General features: G+C 39.2%; 1 protein-coding gene across 13 annotated transcripts in view; it reads left to right on the plus strand.

The window, feature by feature from the left end:
* The window catches only part of AGBL1 (AGBL carboxypeptidase 1), a 1,135,995-nt gene that overhangs the window by 94,702 nt on the left and 1,018,264 nt on the right, over positions 1–23,029 (plus strand). The gene's annotated exons all lie outside the window — the stretch shown is intronic.

Genomic DNA, 23,029 nt, shown 5'->3' on the forward strand with positions numbered 1-23,029 from the left:
AAATATACAGCCCTTGTGCTTTGCTGCTGCTGCTAAGTTGCTTCAGTCGTGTCCGACTCTGTGCAACCCCATAGACGGCAGCCCACCAGGCTCCCCCGTCCCTGGGATTTTCCAGGCAAGAACACGGGAGTGGGTTGCCATTTCCTTCTCCAATGCATGACATGCACAATATGGTAATATAATGGCAGGATGTTTAAAGAAGGAGGATCTTAGTCTACCCAGGAACTGTCAAGGAAGAATTCACTAAAAAAGGCAGCTTTTGATTTCAAATAGGAAAGGGTTTTCAAAGTCGTTAAGGTTATAAAAGAAGAACCCTCTAGGCAGAGGCAAGTGCAAAAACAACAGCAACAACAAAAGGAAAAACAAGAAAGGATGGTGGGTTCATATGTGACTGGGGTATATTGCAAGAGAATAAGGCCAGGGAGCCTAGCTCGGTTGTTTTGGAGCACTCCAATATCTTAATAGCAATAAAGAATGGAAATACATAATTCACCAAGAGGAAATAGAAAAACCAATAATCCCATGAAAATATTCAACTTGCCAATAATCACGGGCACACAATTTATATCAGGATGCCAATTCCATAAATCAGAGTGGCAAATATTTAGAAAAGTAATATTGTTGGTGAGGATTCAAAAGATGCACTCACATATACTCTGTTAGGAGTGTAGATTGATAAAATCTTCCTGAAGACAATGGGATGATGTACATCAGGTTTTTTTTTTTGGTCACGTTCCCATCCCTTAAACTAATTTTTTCACTTCTTGAAATTTGTCCAGAATATCACTGAGACAGGCAGATGAATATTTGTGTACAAAAATATCAATCATGATATTATTTAGAACTGGGAATATTATAAGCAAAAAATGTGATAACATGGGTGAAAGTTAATCGCTCAGTCATGTCTGACTCTTTGCATGGGATGCATTGTAAAATGGATATATTTATACATCATCATATCATGTAGCAACACTCAACAAATACATTAAGAATGCTGTTAGTCAGTAGTATGAGCTTAAGATAAAATATTGACCACAGCAAGTAACGTCAAAATCCAGAATGATCTCAGCTATGTATAAGAACATGCAGACGGTTTCTGTTCCCAAGATGGAAGAACTGGGATCAGGTTAATCTTCCCATCTGAAAAAAACTACAGATAACATATATTTAAAAATTATTTTAGAAGATTTAATTGACATCAGGTAATGAAGAACAGTGATCCATGGGAGTTGTTCAGTCGCTCAGTCGCGTCTGACTCTTTGTGACCCCATGGACTGTAGCCTGCCAGGCTCCTCGGTCCATGGGTTTCTCCAGGCAAGAATACTGGAGTGGGTTGCCATTCCCTTCTTCAGGGGATCTTCCCCACCCAGGGATCAAACCCGCATCTCCTGCATGGCAGGCAGATTCTTTACTGTTTGAGCCACCAGGGCTAAATGTTAACTTTAAAAGTGTTTTCTGTAATTATTAGGCATTGCTTTTGTAATGATGAAAATTAAAGCTAAATGAAAATAGTTACAGTAATGTTTAGTCTGCAAAATGTTGTATTGGATTGTCTGGCTATGGATACATGCATTGAAACTAACAAAACCATTATTGATCATTAAAATGTTCATTTATTCATTCATTCAAAAAGGACTTTGAAGAGTTTTGATTAATGGGGAGGATTTAGCCCATTAGCATTGGGAATGGGGAATGGAGGGAACAAAAGCAACATGTGTTTTTGTAGGTGGAGAGAAAAGCACAAGAGGATGCATAGAATCAAGAAACAGACTAGTTTGGGTGGAGTGAACAATTAGTTGGATATTAATGTAGGTGAAGTTTGAGATGGGTGATCCTGGGAAAGGAAGATATGAACCTAGATGTCCATCAGCAGATGAATGGATAAGAAAGCTGTGGTACATATACACAATGGAGTATTACTCAGCTGTTAAAAAGAATACATTTGAATCAGTTCTGATGAGATGGATGAAACTGGAGCCGATTATACAGAGTGAAGTAAGCCAGAAAGAAAAACACCAATACAGTATACTAACACATATATATGGAATTTAGAAAGATGGCAATGATGACCCTGTATACAAGACAGCAAAAAAGACACAGATGTGTATAGTGGACTTTTGGACTCAGAGGGAGAGGGAGAGGGTGGGATGATTTGGGAGAATGGCATTGAAACATGTATACTATCATGTAAGAATCGAATCGCCAGTCTATGTTCGATGCAGGATACAGCATGCTTGGGGGCTGGTGCACGGGGATGACCCAGAGAGATATTATGGGGAGGGATGTGGGAGAGGGGTTCATGTTTGGGAACGCATGTACACCCGTGCTGGATTCATGTCAATGTATGGCAAAACCAATACAGTATTGTAAAGTAAAATGAAGTAAAAAAGAAAAGAAAAGAAAAGAAAATATGAACCAGGGCAGGATCTTTATATCTTGGCTTCTCTCATTCTTCTCTCCTTCCCCTTCTCCTTCCTTTTGTTACCTTAGTTTGTTTATATGAGTTTTTTTTTTTTTTTTGCATTTTAGGGAAATTCTTTGTGTTTGCGTTGAACTTGACTAATTCAGTTTTCTGCTATAGTCTGTCTTCTCTTCACTGCTTCTGACAAAGTTTTGCATTCATAACCATGTATTTAATAGACATACCCAGTTTGTCTTTTTTTGAAATTTATAATTTCAGTCTTACAGAGATACTTTGTCTCAGTATTTGTTTGTAATCAGTAACAGTTGAGTGGGGACTAAGGTGGAATTTGGTATAGGTCTCTACTCAAATATTTCAGAGCAGGATCTTTAAAGTCAGATTAAAGAGAAAGAAAGGAAGGGAGGGAGGGAAGGAGGGAGAGGAAGGAGGAAAGAGAGAAGGAAATCCGAGTGTTAATAGTTACTATTTTGCCAATTTAGAGATCTGGCAGCCTAAAGAAGGAATATAGTGGAATAGAGCCACAGGTCTTGCTCTTATTTCAGTATCACTGAGATAATGCTCTGCACCATGGTTAACTTTCCAACGTGTTTGATCAAAAGCGAACCTTGGTGGCTTCTCACGTGCAGGTGTCTAGGAGAAAGGTGACCACACCTTCCCAGAGATTCCCACGCTGCTATCACCTCCAGTTCGTACTCTCTGGGTGGGGTCTTTCTCTAAGTGTTTAGCAGAGCCTCTGTCCATTTTCTTCTTTCACAATTATGAGAGCTTTTCTAAATATTATACTTTGGGAGCATCTCATTCCTGTTTCTCAGAACTGCTAAGATTTTTGCAACCTAAAGATTTCTACAATATTTTTTAAAAGGATGAAACAATTTTAGACTCTCTGACAGCAGTGCTTTTAATTTTCATAGCCTCTTGAAATATTGTATGCAGAAGGGAAAGTAGAGGGTACTCATTTCAGTACCCCCGGCTTGATAAATAGAGACTGAGTTCAAAATAGGTGATTTTCCTGTAGTTTATACAGGTTGTGGGTAGAAGAAGTAAGGTAAGATCCCAGTTCTTTTGACAGGAATATCCAAGCGTAGTTTTGCCCTACCTTGCTGTAACACGATGACCTTTTCCCTCGATATATAAAAGTCATTCGAATATTAAATGACTTGAAACAGTAAACACAGGTGGTGTACTGTTTGACTAGAGCCTGAGGACTCTGAAAAGGAAAGAGGGAACCTCACATCTCTGTTTCCTATGACTGAAATAATTTGTCTCTGAAAAGGGCCCACACTAATTATAGTGATCATCATCCACACGATAAAATCCTATATTATATACCATACTGTGGCTTGTGTTATATAGCATGTTTTGGCCCTTGTTATATAGCATGTTTGGGGTCAAATGAACCCCCACAAAATGCTTTTCAGATTTAGTACCGAGGTCTGCTAGTTATAGGATGCTCTTATGAAATTAAATAACGCACTAGCAGAATTATTTTTTAAATAGTTAATTTCTGGCTGTGCTGGCTCTTCGTTGCTGGGCAGGCTTTTTCTCTAGCTGCTGCGAGCGGGGGCTACTCTGTTGCGGAGTGTGGGCTTCTCAGTGGGCTGGCCTCTCTCGTTGTGGAGCAGGGGCTGTAGGGCGCTTGGGCTTCAGTAGTGGTGGCACATGGGCACAGTAGTTGTGGCTCCTGGGCTCTAGAGCACAGGCTCAGTAATTGTGGCCCACAGGCTTAGTTGCTCTGTGGCATGTGGGATATTCCTGGATCAAGGATTGAACCCATGTCTCTTGCATTGGCAGGAGGATTTTTTTTTTTTTTTAACTATTGAGCCACCCAGGAAGCCTGACACCCGCAGAATTATGATTATAAGGGGTAAGAAGGAAAGTGGGAAATGACCAGGCCATAACAGTGGAAGGGAGTTTTTCTGAAACAATATCAAGAATCAATGAGGCAGAGAGGGCCCGCCACCCCAACAGTATTCATAGCAGCACTATTTACAATAGCCAGGACTTGGAAGCAGCCTGAATGTCCACCCACAGAGAGATGGATAAAGAAGACGTGGTACGCACACACAGTGGACTATTACTCTGTCATACGAAGGAATGAAACCGTGCCATTTGCAGAGACATAGGAAGCTCTAATGTGGTTGTACAGAGTGAAGTGAGTCAGAAAGAGAAAAACAAGTATCCTACATTAATGCATATATGTAGAATCTAGAAAATGGTATGGATGAACCTATTTGCAAAACAGAAATAGAGACACAGACAGAGAGAACAAATGTTTAGATACCAAGGGGGGAAAGGGGAGGTGGGATGAATTGGGAGATTGGGATTGACATATATATACTACTGTGTATAAAACAGATAACAATTTTAAAAAAAGTCATAAGGCAGAGAAACAGGAAAGGCAGTTCCAGACGTCAGCAACCCACCAACCCTGAGCACGTATATAGACCACTGCCATCCCTTGTTAGTCATGGGTATTACATTTCCAAATTACCTCATATACAAGCTGGCATATTAAGATGTTAGTATAAAGTGTTGCAATGAAATGACTTTATATTTATAGACATGTTATTTCCAAGTCTCTCAAAGAAAATAGTTTTTTGAGAAATTCAATTTATTATTTTATTTTTTGTGCTGTTTGGAAAACCCAAATATTGGCTTCCTGAATTTTGTTTGTGATGGCAGTAAATGTTCATCACAAGTGAGTTTTTTATTTTATTTTTTTTCTGGTCAGAGTTGACAGTGAAGGCTGAAATGAGTTCATCAAACAGTTAGTCACTGGATCAATATGAGACTGTGTTTTGAAGCAGAAGTATAAGAGCATATTTTGGAAGCCAACTGTTGAATGGCTTTTGATTTTCATGAAATTTTGTATATATTCTGTTTTTGTATTTTTGGTTTCATAAAGGCAAGCAGCTTAAAAAGGAGTTATAAAGTAATTTTTGGTGTCTTAGAAAAGAGTTTTGAAAATAACTATGTTTTCTCTTCACTCAGGGTCAGCTTCTGTCCCTGAAAATTACCCTTTGAGGAGTTCCCATCAGGTGGAATTTCATAGCTGGAACTGGTTTATGGCTGTTCATGGCTTGGGCAACCCAATTGACTCAGATCTTGGACAATTTGTTTAGTGAGAGGATGGTGCATTTGACACATCTTAAGATGGATATGAAAGTATTTATTCCAACACAAATATCAACTGCATATCATGACCACTAAAAGGGAAAAACAGGTAAATTAATTGCAGTGTAAAGATTACTCTTTTTGCTGTGGGTGTTCCAAGGCCTTCCAATCCACCACTTCAAGTGTAAGGCTAAATGTGAAGGCAAATGGCTATGCAGACTTGTCAAAATGTTTCCTGTGGAGCAGAATTTTAATCTCAAGAGCCAGTCTGACGTGGAACCATGTGGCCTCCACAAAGTCCTCAGCAAAGTAAATGTCACAGAGTGTATCATTACTATAGTCTGTCAAGAATTTGAATCATTAGTATTAATAAAAATGAAGCATTAATTGGGAACCTAATACATGTCAGATGTTTTCACAATATACAAAATCACTGTGAAGTTGGCATTTTTGCCTCCATGTTACAAAGAAGGAAACAGAGTCTGAGAGATGTTTAGCAACATATCCAAGGTTATACCAGATTGAGCATTCAGGTCAGAGTCAGATTCAATCTGACTTTAAATCCCAATCTGTTTTCATCATAGAATGCATGGAAGTGAAAGCCTCTCAGTGGTGTCTGACTCTTTGCAACCTCATGAACTATGCAGTCCATGGAATTCTCCAGGCCAGAATACTGGAGTGGGTAGCCATTCCTTTCTCCAGGGGATCTTCCTTTGATCTCCAGGGGATCTTCTTTCAATCTCCAGGGGATCGAACCCAGGTCTCGCTGTTTAAATTCTTTGAGCCCTGTCTGCATGCTAAGTTGCTCAGTCGTGTCTGACTCTTTATGATCCATGGACCATAGCCTTCCAGTCTCCTCTGTCCATGGAATTATCCAGGCAAGAATACTGGAGTGGGTTGCCATCCTACTCCAGGGGATCTTCCAACTCAGGAATCAAACCCTCATCTCGTATGCCTCCTGCTTTGGCAGGTGGGTTCTTACCACTAGCGCCACCTGGGAAGCCCATAAGTCTATGCTTATTTCTATCTATAATCTGAGGTTCTCTGGGCCATCATTGATATTAAATCTATATTAACTAAAGCTAAAGCATTTATGTCTGCATCTACCTTTTTGCTTCTCAACAAAAATATCTAAACTGTGCTGTAAACTCACACTTTCCTATGAAAACCAATACCTACCCATGTCTACAGATTAATTATTGTGGTCTTACAGTGGATCTGTTATAAGAAAGGATATGGGGAAAGGAAACAGACAGTTTTACATTTTTAAAGTCTGATTTCTTATGAGATTTTTCCTTTTATAAGTGAAAGATTCCAGCCCCCTTTCCAAGTGGATGCTTATGTGGAACTTCAAAATACGATACCGATAATAGCTACCTTCTTCGCAGAGTTTGAAAACCTCGAATTCTGCCTGCTCTTTGTACCTTCAACTTCTTTCCCTCATCATGCTCCTGGGATGCCAGGACTTGAAAGAACGTATAGTATAAACTTGCCAAACTATTGAAATTAACAATATGTCAGCAATCATGGATTAGGATTCAAAGGTTGGCTTTCCTCTTTATAAGTGACCTTAAAGTCACTTAAACTTGCTTAAGCAAGTTTCTCATTTCAATTGAGTCTCAATTTGCAGTCTTTAAGAATGAGTATCATAGGGCTTTGTCTCAGGAGGCTGTTGAAAGGGTTTAAAAATTGGCTTTTATTGGAGTATATTTGCTTTACGATGTTGTGCTAGTTTCTACTGCGCAGCAAAATGAGTTCACACATGCATGTTGAGAGATTTAAATGGGATAATATACAAAAGGGCCCGGAACAATGGCTACAGCATAGCTTCAATGAAGGACAGTTCCCATCACTGCTTATTCCCAGTCCCTCAAAAGTCCTTCTTTGTAACTGTCAAGATTATATGCAGGGCACATGTGACTAAGAGCTTCACTGCTCAACAAAGGCACTACCTCAAAGTGTATCCAATCCTGTCTTTTGTTTACAGTACAGCTGTCCGTACTGTCATCTGGATTCACCATCTTCTCTAAGCATTTACCCAAAGTGACTTCATTGTAGACTGCTCTATCTCCCGTGACTTCCAGCCTTCCTTAGTGAATAATTGTTAATGGTATTGCACTTACTCATTACTAGTCTACTTTCTACCTCTATGGATTTACCTATTCAGGAGATTTCATATAAATGGTATCATATAATAAGTGACCTTTTGTGTCTGTTTTTTTAAATTAGCATAATATTTTCAAGGTTCATCTGTGCTGTAGTATGTATCAGTGTTTCCATTCTGTGGCTGAGTAATATTCCATTGTATGGATATACTACTTTTGTGTATTTATTCATCACATGATGGACAGTTGGTTGTTTTTGCCTTTTGGCTATTGTGAATAATGCTTCTATAAATGCATGTGTTTCTGTTTGAGTGACTGTCTTCCATTCTTTTGGGTATATACCTAGAAGTGGAATCACTTGATTATACGTAATTCCATGTTTAACTTTTTAAGGAACCACTAAACTCTTTTCTGCAGCAGCTGTACCCTTTTATATGCCCACCAGCCATGCATTAGGGTTCCAAAAATTTTTATTTATCCTTCAGTTCAGTTCAGTCGCTCAGTCGTGTCCGACTCTTTACGACCCCATGAATTGCAGCACGCCAGGCCTCCCTGTCCATCACCAACTCCCAGAGTTTACTCAGACTCACGTCCATCGAGTCAGTGATGCCATCCAGCCATCTCATCCTCTGTCATCCCCTTCTCCTCCTGCCCCCGATCCCTCCCAGCATCAGAGTCTTTTCCAATGAGTCAACTCTTTACATGAGGTGGTCAAAATATTGGAGTTTCAGCTTCAGCATCAGTCCTTCCAAAGAAATCCCAGGGCTGATCTCCTTCAGAATGGACTGGTTGGATCTCCTTGCAGTCCAAGGGACTCTCAGGAGTCTTCTCCAACACCACACTTCAAAAGCATCAATTCTTTGGCACTCAGCCTTCTTCATAGTCCAACTCTCACATCCATACATGACCACTGGAAAAACCATAGCCTTGACTAGATGGACCTTAGTCGGCAAAGTAATGTCTCTGCTTTTGAATATGCTATCTAGGTTGGTCATAACTTTTCTTCCAAGGAGTAAGTGTCTTTTAATTTCATGGCTGCAATCACCATCTGCAGTGATTTTGAAGCCCCCCAAAAATAAAGTCTGACACAGTTTCCACTGTTTCCCCATCTATTTCCCATGAAGTGATGGGACCGGATGCCATGATCTTCATTTTCTGAATGTTGAGCTTTAGGCCAACTTTTTCACTCTCCACTTTCACTTTCATCAAGAGGCTTTTTAGTTCCTCTTCACTTTCTGCCATAGGGTGGTATCCAACACATTATTTTTCACTTAAAAAATTGTTATTTTAGCCATCTTAGTCTGTGGGAAGTGGTATGCGTTTGTGCTTTTGAGTTACATTTTTCTAATGGCTAATGATATCAAGCATCTTTTTTTATGTGCTTATCAGCCATTTATATATCTTTTTTGGAGAAAGATCTATTCAAGTTTTTTTTAAAACCTATTCTGTAACTGAGTTGTCTTTTTGTCGTTGATCTTGCCAGACTTTTAAAGTGTGCACAGAGTATTCAGTGATGGACTCCACCCCACCTTTGTTAAAATTAGTGCATTGTTGCCATGAAAAGGAGAAGTAGATACTGGGTAGAAACAGCAACAAATCTCTGCCATATTAAGAAAATTACACCAGGCAATTTCTCTGACGAACCCTAGAAGACTTCCCATAACCTTGCACAGTAGTAACTCTGTAACCCAAACTCGTCAGTTTTACTTAATGCTTTTCTTTTTTCTGGCTGTGACGTCATTACATCGGCTGCTGGGGAGAAGTAGGTGAGGTGGGAGAAATGAAATCCTGGAGTTGATGATGTCTGTGAGGTTCCACCTTCTGTCAGGGATAATTGAAAGCCCAAATATTCTTTCCATGTGATTAATATATGCCTTTAGTCAAGGGAGATGAACTCTGTCACCAGAGTTCTAAGAAATTTCATAAGAAAGGTGAACAACCATTCTAGTCTGTTTGTGACCGTCTCAAACTTTGCATGAAAATCTAAAAATCTTGTGTCCTGGGAAACCCCTCAGTGAGATAGGAAAGGTCTTGATTTCTGGTGATGGGTATGGAAAGTTGAGGGAAAAGTACAAAATTCACATGCTGCTGCTGCTGCTAAGTCACTTAAGTCATGCCCGACTGTGTGACCCCATGGATGGCAGCCCACCAGGCTCCCCCATCCTTGGGATTCTCCAGGCAAGAACACTGGAATGGGTTGCCATTTCCTTCTCCAATGCATGAAAGTGAAAAGTGAAAGTGAAGTAGCTCAGTCGTGTCCGACTCTTCTTGACCCCATGGACTGCAGCCTACCAGGCACATGCACAGATATGGCATAGATGGATAAATGGGTATCTTCTGTAGTCACCATCATTTTCTCTGACCACTGATGTTAACAGTCATGAGTCGTGGTTCATAATAAAGGACTATTTATTGGACTATTTTGGGTGATGAGACTTAAGTGTGAATATAAGGACATTGTAATTGTGAACGTTAACAGTCTGTGTTTAATTTAAACATTGTGAACACTGTGACCAGATTTTCTGAGAGTTTGGATAACAAAATGAGCATGATCACAATACTTTACCAGCTTCAGCATGACCTAGGTATCACTGAAGAAGAAAGTTAAATGACCCTGCAATTTTTTTAAGTATAGTTGGTTTACAACATTATGTTAATTTGTGCTGTACAGCAAGGTGATTCAGTTATACATATATATGCATTCTTTTTAAATATTCTTTTCCCTTACCATTTATCATGGGATAGTGAATGTAGTTCCCTGTGCTATACAGTAGGACTTTGTTGTTTATCTTCTATATATAACAGCTTGTATCTGCTAACCCCAACTTCCTGCTCCATCCCTTTTCCAACCTCCTCTCCCGCTTGACAGCCGCAGGTGTCTTCTCTATGTCTATTGAGTCTGTTTCTGTCTCATAGACGGTTTCCTTTGTGTCACATTTTAGGTTCCGTGTATAAGTAATATCCTATGGTATTTATCGTGCTCTTTCTGACTTCCTTCACTTAGTATGATGGTGCCTAATTGCATCCATGTTGCTGCAAATGGCATTATTTCATTCTGCTTTACAGCCGAGTAGTACTCCATTGTGTGTGGTGTATGTATCTTTATACACCCCATCTTCTTTAAGTACTCATCTGTCGACGGACATTTAAGTTGTTTCCGTATCTTGGCTGTTGTGAATAGTGCTGCTATAAACACAAGAGGGCATGTGTCTTTTTGAATTATAGTTTTCTATAATTATAGACTTCCCTGGTGGCTCAGATGATAAAGCATCTGCCTACAATGCGGGAGACCCAGGTTCAATCCCTGGGTTGGGAAGATCCTCTGGAGAAGGAAATGGCAACCCACTCTAGAACTCTTGCCTGGAAAATCTCATGGACGGAGGAGCGTTGTAGGCTACAGTCCATGGGGTCGCAAAGAGTCGGACATGACTGAGCGACTTCACTTCACTTTTGAATGTCCAGTATAATATTAACAACAGACGGAGGGGTACCTGTAACTGGATTAGGGAGATTGATAATCAAGCCAAATATACTGTACAACATGCAGAAAAAAATTGGGATCTTGCATGTTGAACAAGGGATGTGAAAGCACATATGGAGACTGAATCTCACAAATCTGTAATGGGACAGTCAAGTAATTCTATGCCAATTTAAGTGCTTTTCCTCTACTGAAAGGCACTAGGGCTCAGCTGAAAATAGTGGCCTCTCGTTGATGTATGACAGAGACTACTACAACACTGTAAAACAGTTAAACTCCAATCTCAAAAAAAAGTAAAGAAAATAGTGGTTTATGAATTGGCTTCAACATACTTGATGAATGGAGACACATTATTGTCTTCTTGAGCGTCTGTGAAACTATTACTTTTCTTGATTCAGATATTGCAATTAAAATGTTCTGTAGTTAAATTAAGGGGAAAATTTGATAGTTGACCTGTTGGCCCTTCCCACTGTAGAGTTCATTCTGTTAGCTGTTATTGACGATCAAGTTTTCTGTAACATTGATTAAGAGGGGAAGTAACAGAAATTTAAAAAAAAAAACAACAAAAACCAGTTCTCCTTAGGTTATAGGTAATTTGTGTTGAGAAAATGAAGCATCAAACTATCTTCATGATTTCGAAGAAGATTCTAATGAAGTTGCAGACGATATAAAACAAAAGGTTGTTGGTAATCTTGTCTAAATGCAAATTAGACAAATTATATTTTGCTCATCGGTCTGCTTATTTGTTAGATGATGCTAATATAAATTCTGACAAGTTCTATTTAATCTCTAAACTTTTTACCAAAGAAAAGGGTAAGATCTTACCTTTTAAGTGTTCTGTACACCTCGTACACAACATTGCTAAAAAAGGATGTGATTTGCTTATCAGTGTTATTCACAGTGAATTTTCTGTCACTTTCAAGTTCCTCAAAACAATCAGAAGCAATTAATAAAATTTTGACTTTATAGAAATGAAAGGAAATAGCGTCCTACTGCATGGTATATCTTGACACATTTTTCTTGGCCATTAAAAAGAAAAGGTTTTAAAATGTTGGCCTGCTATAAAATATTTTCAAATGTGAGATAAGAAGAATCTCCTTCACTAATTTGGAAATACCTTGAGGATAAAAATGGGGAAAAGGATTACTTTAAAAGAGAGATTTATATAATGTTTCTTCAAAGCTTTTTGGTGATTTTTAAAGAGATATTAAGGAGTTTTAGAAAAGGATGAACTGACTGCACTTGAAATATTTTAGGTTGTGGAAAACACTTATATGGAAAAAAAGAAGTCTTATTTTTGGAAAGAAATAAAACTGTTTCAGAATTCATAAAAATGCCAACAGAGTGGGCAGCCAAATTAAACAGGACTTTCTCAATTTATTTACTAAAACTGTAATGTATTTGGAATGCAACTTCAATTCCACAAATTCAAACTGCTTCTTGGCTTTAAAGCCATTTTCTGTGAATGAGGTTTAACTTTGGATTTTTTTCAAGATTATGGACATTGTAGACACAGAAAATGTATTTGATAAATTTAGAGATGCAAAGGAACTGATGGACAGACGACTGATCTACCATAACAAACCAGTAGATGTGACGTGGTTGAGCATTTGTAAAGAACTGGAAACTAATTCCTAGAAGTCTAAAAACCTGGCGTTGCTAGTAAATAAAATTGTAAGTATTCTATGTATGAATGCTTTGTGGAGAGGATGTTTAGACATCATCAAAACCAGAAATCAGTGTGATGTGGGCTTAATAAGGGCAGAGCTGGCAACACAAAATGAATTTTATATTTGCCTGTTGTCAGCATCACTACTACATTAAAAAGGATGTCCTCAAGGCTGCAGGAAATTCAGAGAAGTATTGTTTGAGAAGGATTTAGAAAGATTACAAGTAGCTTACTGTGTCATGGGACCAAAAGAAACATATTTTATTTTAAATTAAATATGGATAATACCTGCTTGACTAGTCCTATGTTCTCTTTTTTCACAATGCATTATATTCAAATATGTTAAGAATATATATTAATATAGCATAATGTAACCGAGCATAACTGTTATATTCAATGTGTTTAAAAGGTTTAAATAATTGCTCTATCAGAGGGCAGAAAGAAATATTATAAAAATATTAAACATTTCTCACACATATAATTTGCTTAGATCTAGTTGGAAGGACTGATGCTGAAGCTGAAACTCCAATACTTTGGCTATCTCATGAGAACATTGGAAAAGACCCTGATGCTGGGAGGGACTGGGGGCAGGAGGAGAAGGGGACGACAGAGGATGAGATGGCTGGATGGCATCACCGACTGGATGGACGTGACTTTGGGTAAACTCCGGGAGTTGGTGATGGACAGGGAGGCCTGGCGTGCTGTGATTCATGGGGACACAACTGAGCAATTGAAATGAACTGAACTGAACTGATTAGTAAATACTACTAAGTACTACCTTGTCTTATTTTTGTTTAAATATTAACATTTGTATAGAATACAGAATTATGATTTCAAATAAACATCTACTTTTCATATTTTGTATTAATGAGAAGTGTTAGTCACTTAGTTGTGTCCGAGTCTTTGCAAGCCCATGGACTATAGCCCACCAGGCTTCTTGTCCATGGGATTCTCCAGGCAAGAATACTGGAGTGGGTTGCCTCCTCCAGGGGATCTTCCCCATTGAGAATTCAAACCCAGGTCTCCTACATTGCAGGCAGATTCTTTACTGTCTGAGCCACCAGGGAGGCCCAAGAGATATGTAAATTAATTGTTGTATTTTATTATGATTTTTGTTTGTTTGTTTGATGTGGCCATGTCCTGGCTTGGCTTTCTAAACGGTTGTTAATTCTACCCAGATAAATGCAGGACACTGACTCTGGTCCAGCTGGGGCTCCCCCATCCTCTTCCTGTAGGATACACAAAAGCAGATGTGGCTTACTGAGGCTGTGCAAAAACATAGCTGACTGACAACATTCAGACCTCCAAGTGAAACGCTGAAAGGAAGATAGTGATGTGCCAAATGGTGTGAGGGTGGACTAATGGGTAATTCAACCTCATTTTTACAGAGCAAATAAAATGTATAAAAAAAGGACTCTCCTAGTTAATGGGCTTCCTTGATGGTTCAGCAGGCAAAGCATCAGCCTGCAGTGCAGGAGATGTGGGAGACACGGGCTTAGTCCTTGAGTTGGGGAGATTCCCTTCAGTAGGAAATGGTTACCTACCCCAGTATTCCTGCCGGGAAAATCCCATGGACAGAGGATCCTGGTGGACTGTGGTCTATGTGGTTGCAGAGAGTCAGACACGACTGAAGCAAATGAGCACACACACACTCTAGGTAATATGAAAAGCAACATTGTGGAGGAAGACCCATCTAAAAGGTGCAAGAAAGCAGATATTAAAACAAACAAACAGAAAGAGTCTAAGCTCAAGAAAACCCAACCCAAGAAATAAAAATTTCCTGTAAGTACTTTTCAGAGTAGAACTTAAAGTGAACAAGAATTTGGTGACTCAAGAGCTCAAAGATAAATTGCTAAAACAACGGAGTGAGCTGAAAAGGAAGATTACCGAAGGAGGAAAATAATTTAAGGTACAAACTCTCTTTTAAGTGGAAGAAACTGAATAGGAATAGAGAAGACCCAGCAGAAAAGTGAATGCATGACAGAGCAAAGGCTTGTGATAATTACCCTGAATACTGGAAAAAATCAAAGGGATTAATGGAATTAAAATGGCAGTGATAGATAAAAAGGTAAGAGATGATATTTTAAACTAAGAATAATTGGTCTTCTTGAAGTAGAAAGTGAAATAAATAGAATTGTTATGAATGAAAGAAAACCTTACCAGAGTGGTCTCAGAAATCCTGGTAGAATGACAACCCATGTCTTTGGGAATTGGGCTTTCTTTCTGCTCCACTGTCTTTGAGTGCATGCAGAGTTGCTTCAGTCGTGTCCAGCTCTGTGACCCTATGGACTGTAGCTCACCAGGCTCCTCTGTCCACAGGATTCTCCAGGCAAGAATGCTGGAGTGGGTTGCCGTGCCCTCTTCCAGGACATCTTTCCAACCTAGGGATCAAACCTGCGTCTTTTGCATCTACCTGCATTGACAGGCAGTTTTCGTTTTGTTGTTGTTTTTTTTTTTAACCGCTAGAGCCCTCTGGGAAGCCCTCTTTAGTGTGTGGCCACTCTCCCTTCGTGCACTGTTTCCACATTCCGGGCAGGAGCATGGATGAAGGACAGGGGGCCAGTTGCTTCTGCTAGTGAGAGTTTGTGTTTTTAAGACAGAATAAGCTCTCCCAGGGACATCTGACTATATCTCATTGGTGAAACTGTGTCACATGACCACACCCCACGTCAAGGGCATCTGGGAAGGTATTCTATATTCTTCCTCTATAGTGGAGGAAGGCAAGGGGTTAACTGTGGTGTCTGGGAACCCAAGCCAGAGCCATCTCCCAAAACAGCAAGTCCATAGGCATTGTCTAAATTAGATAACTCAATAAGCAGCAATGTCAGTGTATTTTTTAGAAGATTGGTGGTAATTACTGGAATAAACTGCAGAGATATTTGAAGAGTTTGCTTCAGGGAGCAAAATGTAAATATACAGAGAAGTGTGGTGCTGTATAGCTATTTTCACATAAGCCCTTTAATTTTACCTGAATTATAACCATATATTTGTATTTAAAAATGCAAGTATCTTTGGGGAAAATATAGGGAAAAAAGGAAAATAGAGAAAATCATTAGGTGACTTCCCTGTTCAACTCCCCATCTCTTACCACCAGAAAATAAAAGGTACACGTACAGAAAAATTACAAAGAGAAAAAGTGTTTATAAGTAAAATTCTTACTAAATACATAATTAATATATAATTATGTATATTTAAAGTTCAAGGAAAGTAAGGGGGAGAAGACAAAATTTTAGTCCATAGAGGGAAAAAAAGGAAGCAAAGAAATTTTAATCAATCAAATGAAAGGCAGGAAAAAAAATGAAAAGGAATCAAGGAGAAAGAATATAAGTGGGAAATACAAAATAAGGCAGCAGAAGTCCATCTATATTACGACAAATCTGAATGAGCTCAACAAGGGCAACAGAGATTAAGATCCAGCTACGTGATATTGACAGGAGATATTCTGAATACAAAATGATGTCTGTAACCTAAAAATAAACACACGAATACGGGTAGATCGGATCCTAATGATGATGACTATAGGCACAGTAGCATCAACAGCAACCACAAAAAACAAAATGATTTCCCTCCCCACCCCACCAAAAGTACCTATCGGCCGTTTGTATGTTTTCTTTGATAAATGTCTATTCAAGTCCTTTGTCCACTTTTTAAGCAGCTTTTTAAATTTTATGTTATTTTTTCTCTTGGGTTGTAGGAGTCCCTGTAAAATTTTGGATATTAACCCCTTATCAGACAAATGGTTTGCAAATATTTTCTCCCATCACTCTGTCAATTGTTGCCTTTTCTGTCTAGAAGCTTTTTGGTTTGATGCACTCCTGTTTGTCTGGTTTTGGTTTTGTGGCTTGTGCTTTTGGTCTCATGACCGAAAAATCATGGCCAGGACCAATGTCCAGAAGTTACGCTGTTTGTTTTCTTCTACTAGCCTAATAGTTTTAGGTCTTACATTTAAGTCCTTAATCCATTGTGATTTGACTTTTTTCATTTCACTGGAGTTCAGAATGATGCAACAGAGCCACTGAACCACGTGTCCGCATCAGAAAGTGGCAAACTGTAGGCGTCACTCTGGCCTCTCGCGGCGTTTTCTGATCTCAACCCACAGCTCGCTGGAGGTGGGACCATCCCTTCATTCTGAGCTGCTTTTGCTTTATGGCACAGCTGAGGTGCTCAAGGCCTGCATGCAGGCACAGAAAGGGGGCCTGGCTCCATGGATCTCTCTGGGGGAAAAGCTTGACAACACAGAGGAGGAGTAGTAACGTCAGAATAAATCACGGACTGTGTGTTTCAACACAATGGGAAGACCAGTGTGTAAAGAATGGTGCCTGGAACTTGTCTGGCAGTCCAGTGGTAAGGCTTTGCCTTCCAGTGCACAGGGCTGTGGGTTCTATCTCTGGTTGGGAAGCTAAGGTCCCACATGCCAAAAAACTAAAACATAAGAAATCCCAGAAACAATATTGTAACAGATTTAATAAAGACTTTAAAAATGGTCTATCTAAGAAAAAAGACTACAAAAATATTTTTTAAAAAATAGATGATCCTTGACATACTCTTAATCCAGGCTTTTAGCTAGATTTTGAAGGTTGTTCAAGACCTGTTCATTTTGGAATATTTTCTCTGTTTATTCTAACCACAGTCCTATTGTAAACACAAAAGCTGTTTGCATTAAACACTTGCACGAATTGGCAATGACAGGGTCCTTCTGACAAGTCCATCAGGCCCAGGGAGCGACACAGTAGAGAGGAGCTGACATCTGCTTCCAAGTCTTCTATCTGGAGGTGAGACCTCTGGGCACAGGGGGAGATCTTGAGAGAATAACACATTCTCTTGTGAGGGATTTTTGTCCTGACACTGGGTCTTGATTTCCCCATCTTTTACATTTCTTCCTTTTACTCCTACGTACATCCTATGAGAAAAATTCATTTTGTTCCTAACCTGCTCTGGGATTGGCTTCTAAGTACAAACCAGAAGTACATCTGTACTTTCTCAGCAAACTCATCGTTTGGCTGGGTCGCTTCATAATTAGGTTTTTCAAAAGCCGCTCTCCTCATATATCAATGATTCTGCTTCCTTAATCATCCTCCTTAGTTCTCCATGAGCCTACTCATTTGTCAAACTGTCTGGGTCTACAGGGCTTCGGCATTTACAGAAAAAGGAGTGACACCCGCAACCTGGGTGCGATGTCTACTTGGCTGTGGTCTTGGGATCTTTCTCCCACGTTTTCCCCCTTCTGCTCCCCATTTGCCCTGCCAGATGATAGCATTGTTTCCCGTATCCAGAAGAGAAGATCTGTCCATTTAGTGAGCTTTTGGATTTCTGCAAAAATGCTTTTAGAAGCAGAGCACTCTGGAAATCGAGGCTTCCTGTTTATGTCCTTTTGTACTGGGAGATCTGACTTCCTAAAGCACTAACCAGCTTTATAGCTAATTAATCTCTGATAACCTTGGTGATAACCCAAGAGGCAGGACAAATTATCGTATGAGTTCCTAATCTCATATTGGGTAGATAGTACAAAGGGAGTATGTTGGCAATATGTGGGCAAAGAACAGGCAATCCTGTTTCATCAGGAGTATCACAGCCTGAAAAGTTACTCTATGGCAATTTAATCCTGTCTGTCCAAATAGACATGAAAGGAACAAGCTAGCAAGGTCTCAGGCAAGATACATATTTCTCTTATTTGTCACTGGGGTTTTTTCTGCAGAACCTGATATGGATATACTGTCTTTGATGTGTTCTCTTCCACTAGGAGACATTGTTTTACGATGGGAATGAATATGTTTTTTATGAGAGTCACTAAGCATGAAGTGTTGAAAGGATTCGCTTCTTCAGCTGATCTATGAAGGTCTTTAAGTATCTCTGATGGATTCATTCTTTCTTCACACAGTTACTGGGAGTTTACTATAGACTGAATACCGTGTAGGCACCTGGAATGGGATGGTGAGTCGGAATAGATAGGCCTCTGTCCTGATGGGTTTTATAAAGTAATAGGGAAAGACAAATGTTAACCATTATAGCACAAAAATACTTGTAAAATCCCTGAAGTGATAATTGATCATTGGAGGGTATCTCAGTGAAAGGCATATGGGGATAGGATGTTCTGGAGTTCTGATTGGTTGAATTTGCTTGTGGTCATCCTGGAACTAATGAGACACACATCTACAGACACACCCTTTCCTGTGAGTACTCTGAAGGTGAGGTCATGTGGCATTGTCTATTTCTTTGTTTCAGAGGATTTGATAGTTTTTATTTGCACTTCATACCTAGTTAGTATCACTTAGTTCATCAGATTCATCAGACAAAATGTCTCCAAACATAATTCCATCACAAAAAGGATACCTAGAAAAAAATTTTACATATTGACCTGGAAATCATCTGGCTTGCTGGGATCACATGTTCTTCAGATTAAAGTGAAATTCAACTCCAAATCTGGTGGGAAATCCAGTAGCATTTTACTCCCAGCATTCACCTGTAAATGCTCACCTCGCAAGATTTACTGGAGATTTAGGGCATAACGTGGTTGTGATGGTAATGAAACCACACAGCAGCACAACAGAAAAAACCTGAATTTTGGATGTTCCAGATTTTAAAAGTCCCTCAAGCATTTCCTTCCTTAGGGGATTTTTGCCCCTTTTTTTCTTGAGCTCAGCTCTGTCATTTTTTCACATTTCTAAGTTTATCCTAGCAAAACCCTAGGGGTATCTTTCAACAGCTATCTTCTTTTGTTGAGGGCAATAGGATTTACTGAAAAGAATATAAAAGGATCCCATTATCAAATAAATTTGGGGAGCTCCAGTTGAAATACAATAGGAGCTTTTTAACTCTGGGATTTATCAGAGTCTTTAATTCACTAATATATGTTGTAAATTGCTAAGAGACATTTTTGAAAGTCTTTCACAGGATATATTTTTATTATTTCTCAGAAACTGCATCGTTTTTGATAATTTAGGCTCCACGTAGTACAAGATCTATGACTTATAATGATTTGAGCAACAAGAAATGTGATGTTTTCGCGTGGCTGGAAGTACAGATATTGGATGGTTGGTTCTGTGGGTCAGTGATGACGCCAAGGGCTCAGGCTTTTCCCCTCTTGGCTTTTGCCATCGTCAGAGTTGACTCTGTATTCAGACTAGCAGCAGAATGGCTGCTGCAGGCATGCTCAGTGCGCCCAGTTGCTCAGTCATGTCTGATTCTCTGGGACCCCTTGAATTGTAACCCATCAGGCTCCTCCATCCATGGGAATTTTCAGGCAAGAATGCTGAGTGGGTTGCCATTTCCTTCTCCAGGCTGCAGCAGGTACAGGCTTTACGTCTATAGTGGCAGTATCCTTAAGAAAAGGAGTGGCCATTTCTTCCTAGAGCTTTTTCTTCGAGAGAATCGCCTTGTTTCAAAATCTACCTATAGACTCTCTCCCACAGGTCTTTGGCTGGATTGGTTCTTAGCCTTATTCCTAAACTAATTCATAGCAAGGAGGATGGCTGAGCCTCCCTTAAGCATCTGGCTTCGCATGGGATAGGTAGATACCCGCACACAACTGAGGTTCTTTTTGGAAGGTGTTAGGTGGGAATAAGTGCGATCAAGCCACTAATAATGTCCATTAAAGAAACACATTGCTATGGACTGAATTTTGTCCCCCCTAAAAGTCATAATTGAAGGCCTAACCCTCCTTTTGACTGATTAGATTTGAGGATAAGGTCTTTATGAGTAATTAAGGTTAAATGAGCATCATGGACTCAATGGACGTGAATTTGACGGAGGAGCCTGTCTTGCTGCAAAGAGTTGGACATGACTTCATGACTGAACAACATCTGAGGTCATACCGGTAGAGCTCTAATGTGGTAAGACTGGTGGGTTTATAAGAAAAGGGAGAGAGAAAGTACAAGCACCAAGGAGGTGAGGACATTGCAAGAAGGCGGCTGTCTGCAAGCCAGGGAGGGCGCTGTCACCAGAAACCAACCCTGTCAGACCTGCATTTGGGACTCCCAGTCCCTGTAACTGGAAGAAAATACATTTTTTTTTTGCTGTTAAGCCACTCAGTCTGTGGGGTTTTGTTAATGGCAGCCTGCACTGACCGATACACACCTCAGTGTGACAAGAGCCTAAAATAGTACAGAAATTTCTAGAAAAATGGTGAGATATCCTCCTCTATGCCAACTCCATTCCTCGCTAGCGATTGCTGCTAAAAATGATTTGCAATATGCTTTTCTAGTCTTTTTGAGGTTGACCAGTTGTACATATATCTTCATGGGCTATAAAGACACATATCCTTGTACACACATACATTTTTGTTGTTGACTTTATTTTTTAACATTGACAGTTCACTTACAGTTATGCAAATTTATTTATTCATTTATTTTCATTCTCAACAAAAGATATAGCCCAATGTCATTCCTCATGAGGGTTGCATAGATAATTCTGTGCAGATGAATCATAATTTCTTCAACTATTTCAGTATGGAAGGATGCTGTATGAAGTGGGTCCCACATGTATCTGAACATGGAATATCTCCTGAGATTTGTGTTCAGCACATTTGTGGACCTGCTGCTCCAGAATTACAGGTTCTCTCTCTTTCTTGTCCTAAAAGAAGACGATGTCTTGAGGCTTTTATGATGTTTAACCATGGAAGAATGTAGTTGGCTGATGGTACTCAAAGGACTTGATGGCACAGGGCACTAATGAATGACTGCATGTTGGATAGTTCTCTTTTTTGGCCCCTGTGCTTCTAAAAATGCTAACTTCTCATTCTTTAGGGCACCAGACACTTTGTTCTCTCATGCATGACATTGTACTTAGAAATTGTGACATGACTCAACCACTGACTTATTCCATCTTGGATGAACTCTTCCTCAGGTCATGTAGCTTCAAGAGAGTAAATATGACTAATAAATTTACAGGCAGGATTTTGGCAACATATATAAGGTTCTGGCCTCCTTAGAAAAGTTTAAACAATTGGTCTAATGTTTATGAGGAAAATCATTTCTTGTTATGTAGGTTATTTGAATCTAATTTTAATGGTCAAAAGACACTCTATAAATATAGGAAACCCACCCTAGTAAAGTCATTTAGTCTTTAAGCCCATTTAATCCTACCAATGGGATTGTTAAAATAAACATGGGTGATTCTAACATGCCGGGGAGTTTACACAACCGCCCTGTTTGCAAGAGCCAAGATATTATTGTGTTTATCATAGACAAAAGATGACCTTCACTTGGGGATTGGATTGAGTTCCAACAGAAAGATTATTCTGTAAACCTAATCCCCAAATGAATGTGGGTAATTATTAAACACATATCTCAGTTTGTTGACTCAGTTGTTGGAAGGTCTAGATGCAGTGTTTTGGAAGATTTGTCTAACAACGTAATTTTTCATTTCTTCCTTTATACAGGCTCGTCTTGGCTTAGATCTATTTTAGGTGACAGCACATTTAAGTAGAGGAAACAAGAAAGAACTAGAGTCATTAAATTGATGGATCAGAAACTTAAATTTTTTTAATGAACTTTCTCTCTTGATTTCAAAGGAATTATAAGAAAAAAATCTTTCCCAAATCCACTTAATCTTTAGTACCTCAGTTTTGTCATCTGCGATGTTTTTCTAGACAAGGGTGACTTACAGTTCATCCAGATTTCAGACTGTGGTGGCTAAGAGAGTTCCCATGTTTCATTATTTAAAAGTATTTATTTTACAGCACTTTTTTGTTTCATTATATTATCTTTTTAGAGTAGTGGCCACCATTTTTTAACTTTAAAAGTGTTTTAAAATATTTTTCTTTTTTTAAAAAAATTTGTTTATTTATTTACTTTTTGGCTCCTAGACAGGTACTTGAACCCTGGGCCCCCAGAGTAAAAGTCTGACGCTCATCCAGCTGGTCTACCCAAGCAACCACTGGTTGGTTTCCATCACAATATTGCTTCAAAGAATCATGGATTCTTTAAATTAGAAAACAAAAATCATATTCTATTCAAACTCCCATGCATATACTTTAAAAACATTTTTTAACTGGAAGATAATTGCTTTACACTGTTATGTTAGTTTCTGTCATGCAGCGATTCAAATTAGCCTTAACTATATATATCCCCTCCTTCTTGAGCCTCCCTCCCACCACCACCCCATCCTACCCCTCTAGGTCGTCACACAGTGCCAGTCTGGGCTCCTTGATTTGCATAGCAGCATCCCACTAGCTATCTATTTTACACATGGTGGGGCATACACTTTCATATCTTTAAAGCATGTGACGTCTAATGCTGGTTTAA

The sequence above is a fragment of the Ovis aries genome, chromosome 18 (assembly GCF_016772045.2).
Source record: "Ovis aries strain OAR_USU_Benz2616 breed Rambouillet chromosome 18, ARS-UI_Ramb_v3.0, whole genome shotgun sequence".
Lineage (NCBI taxonomy): Eukaryota > Metazoa > Chordata > Mammalia > Artiodactyla > Bovidae > Ovis > Ovis aries.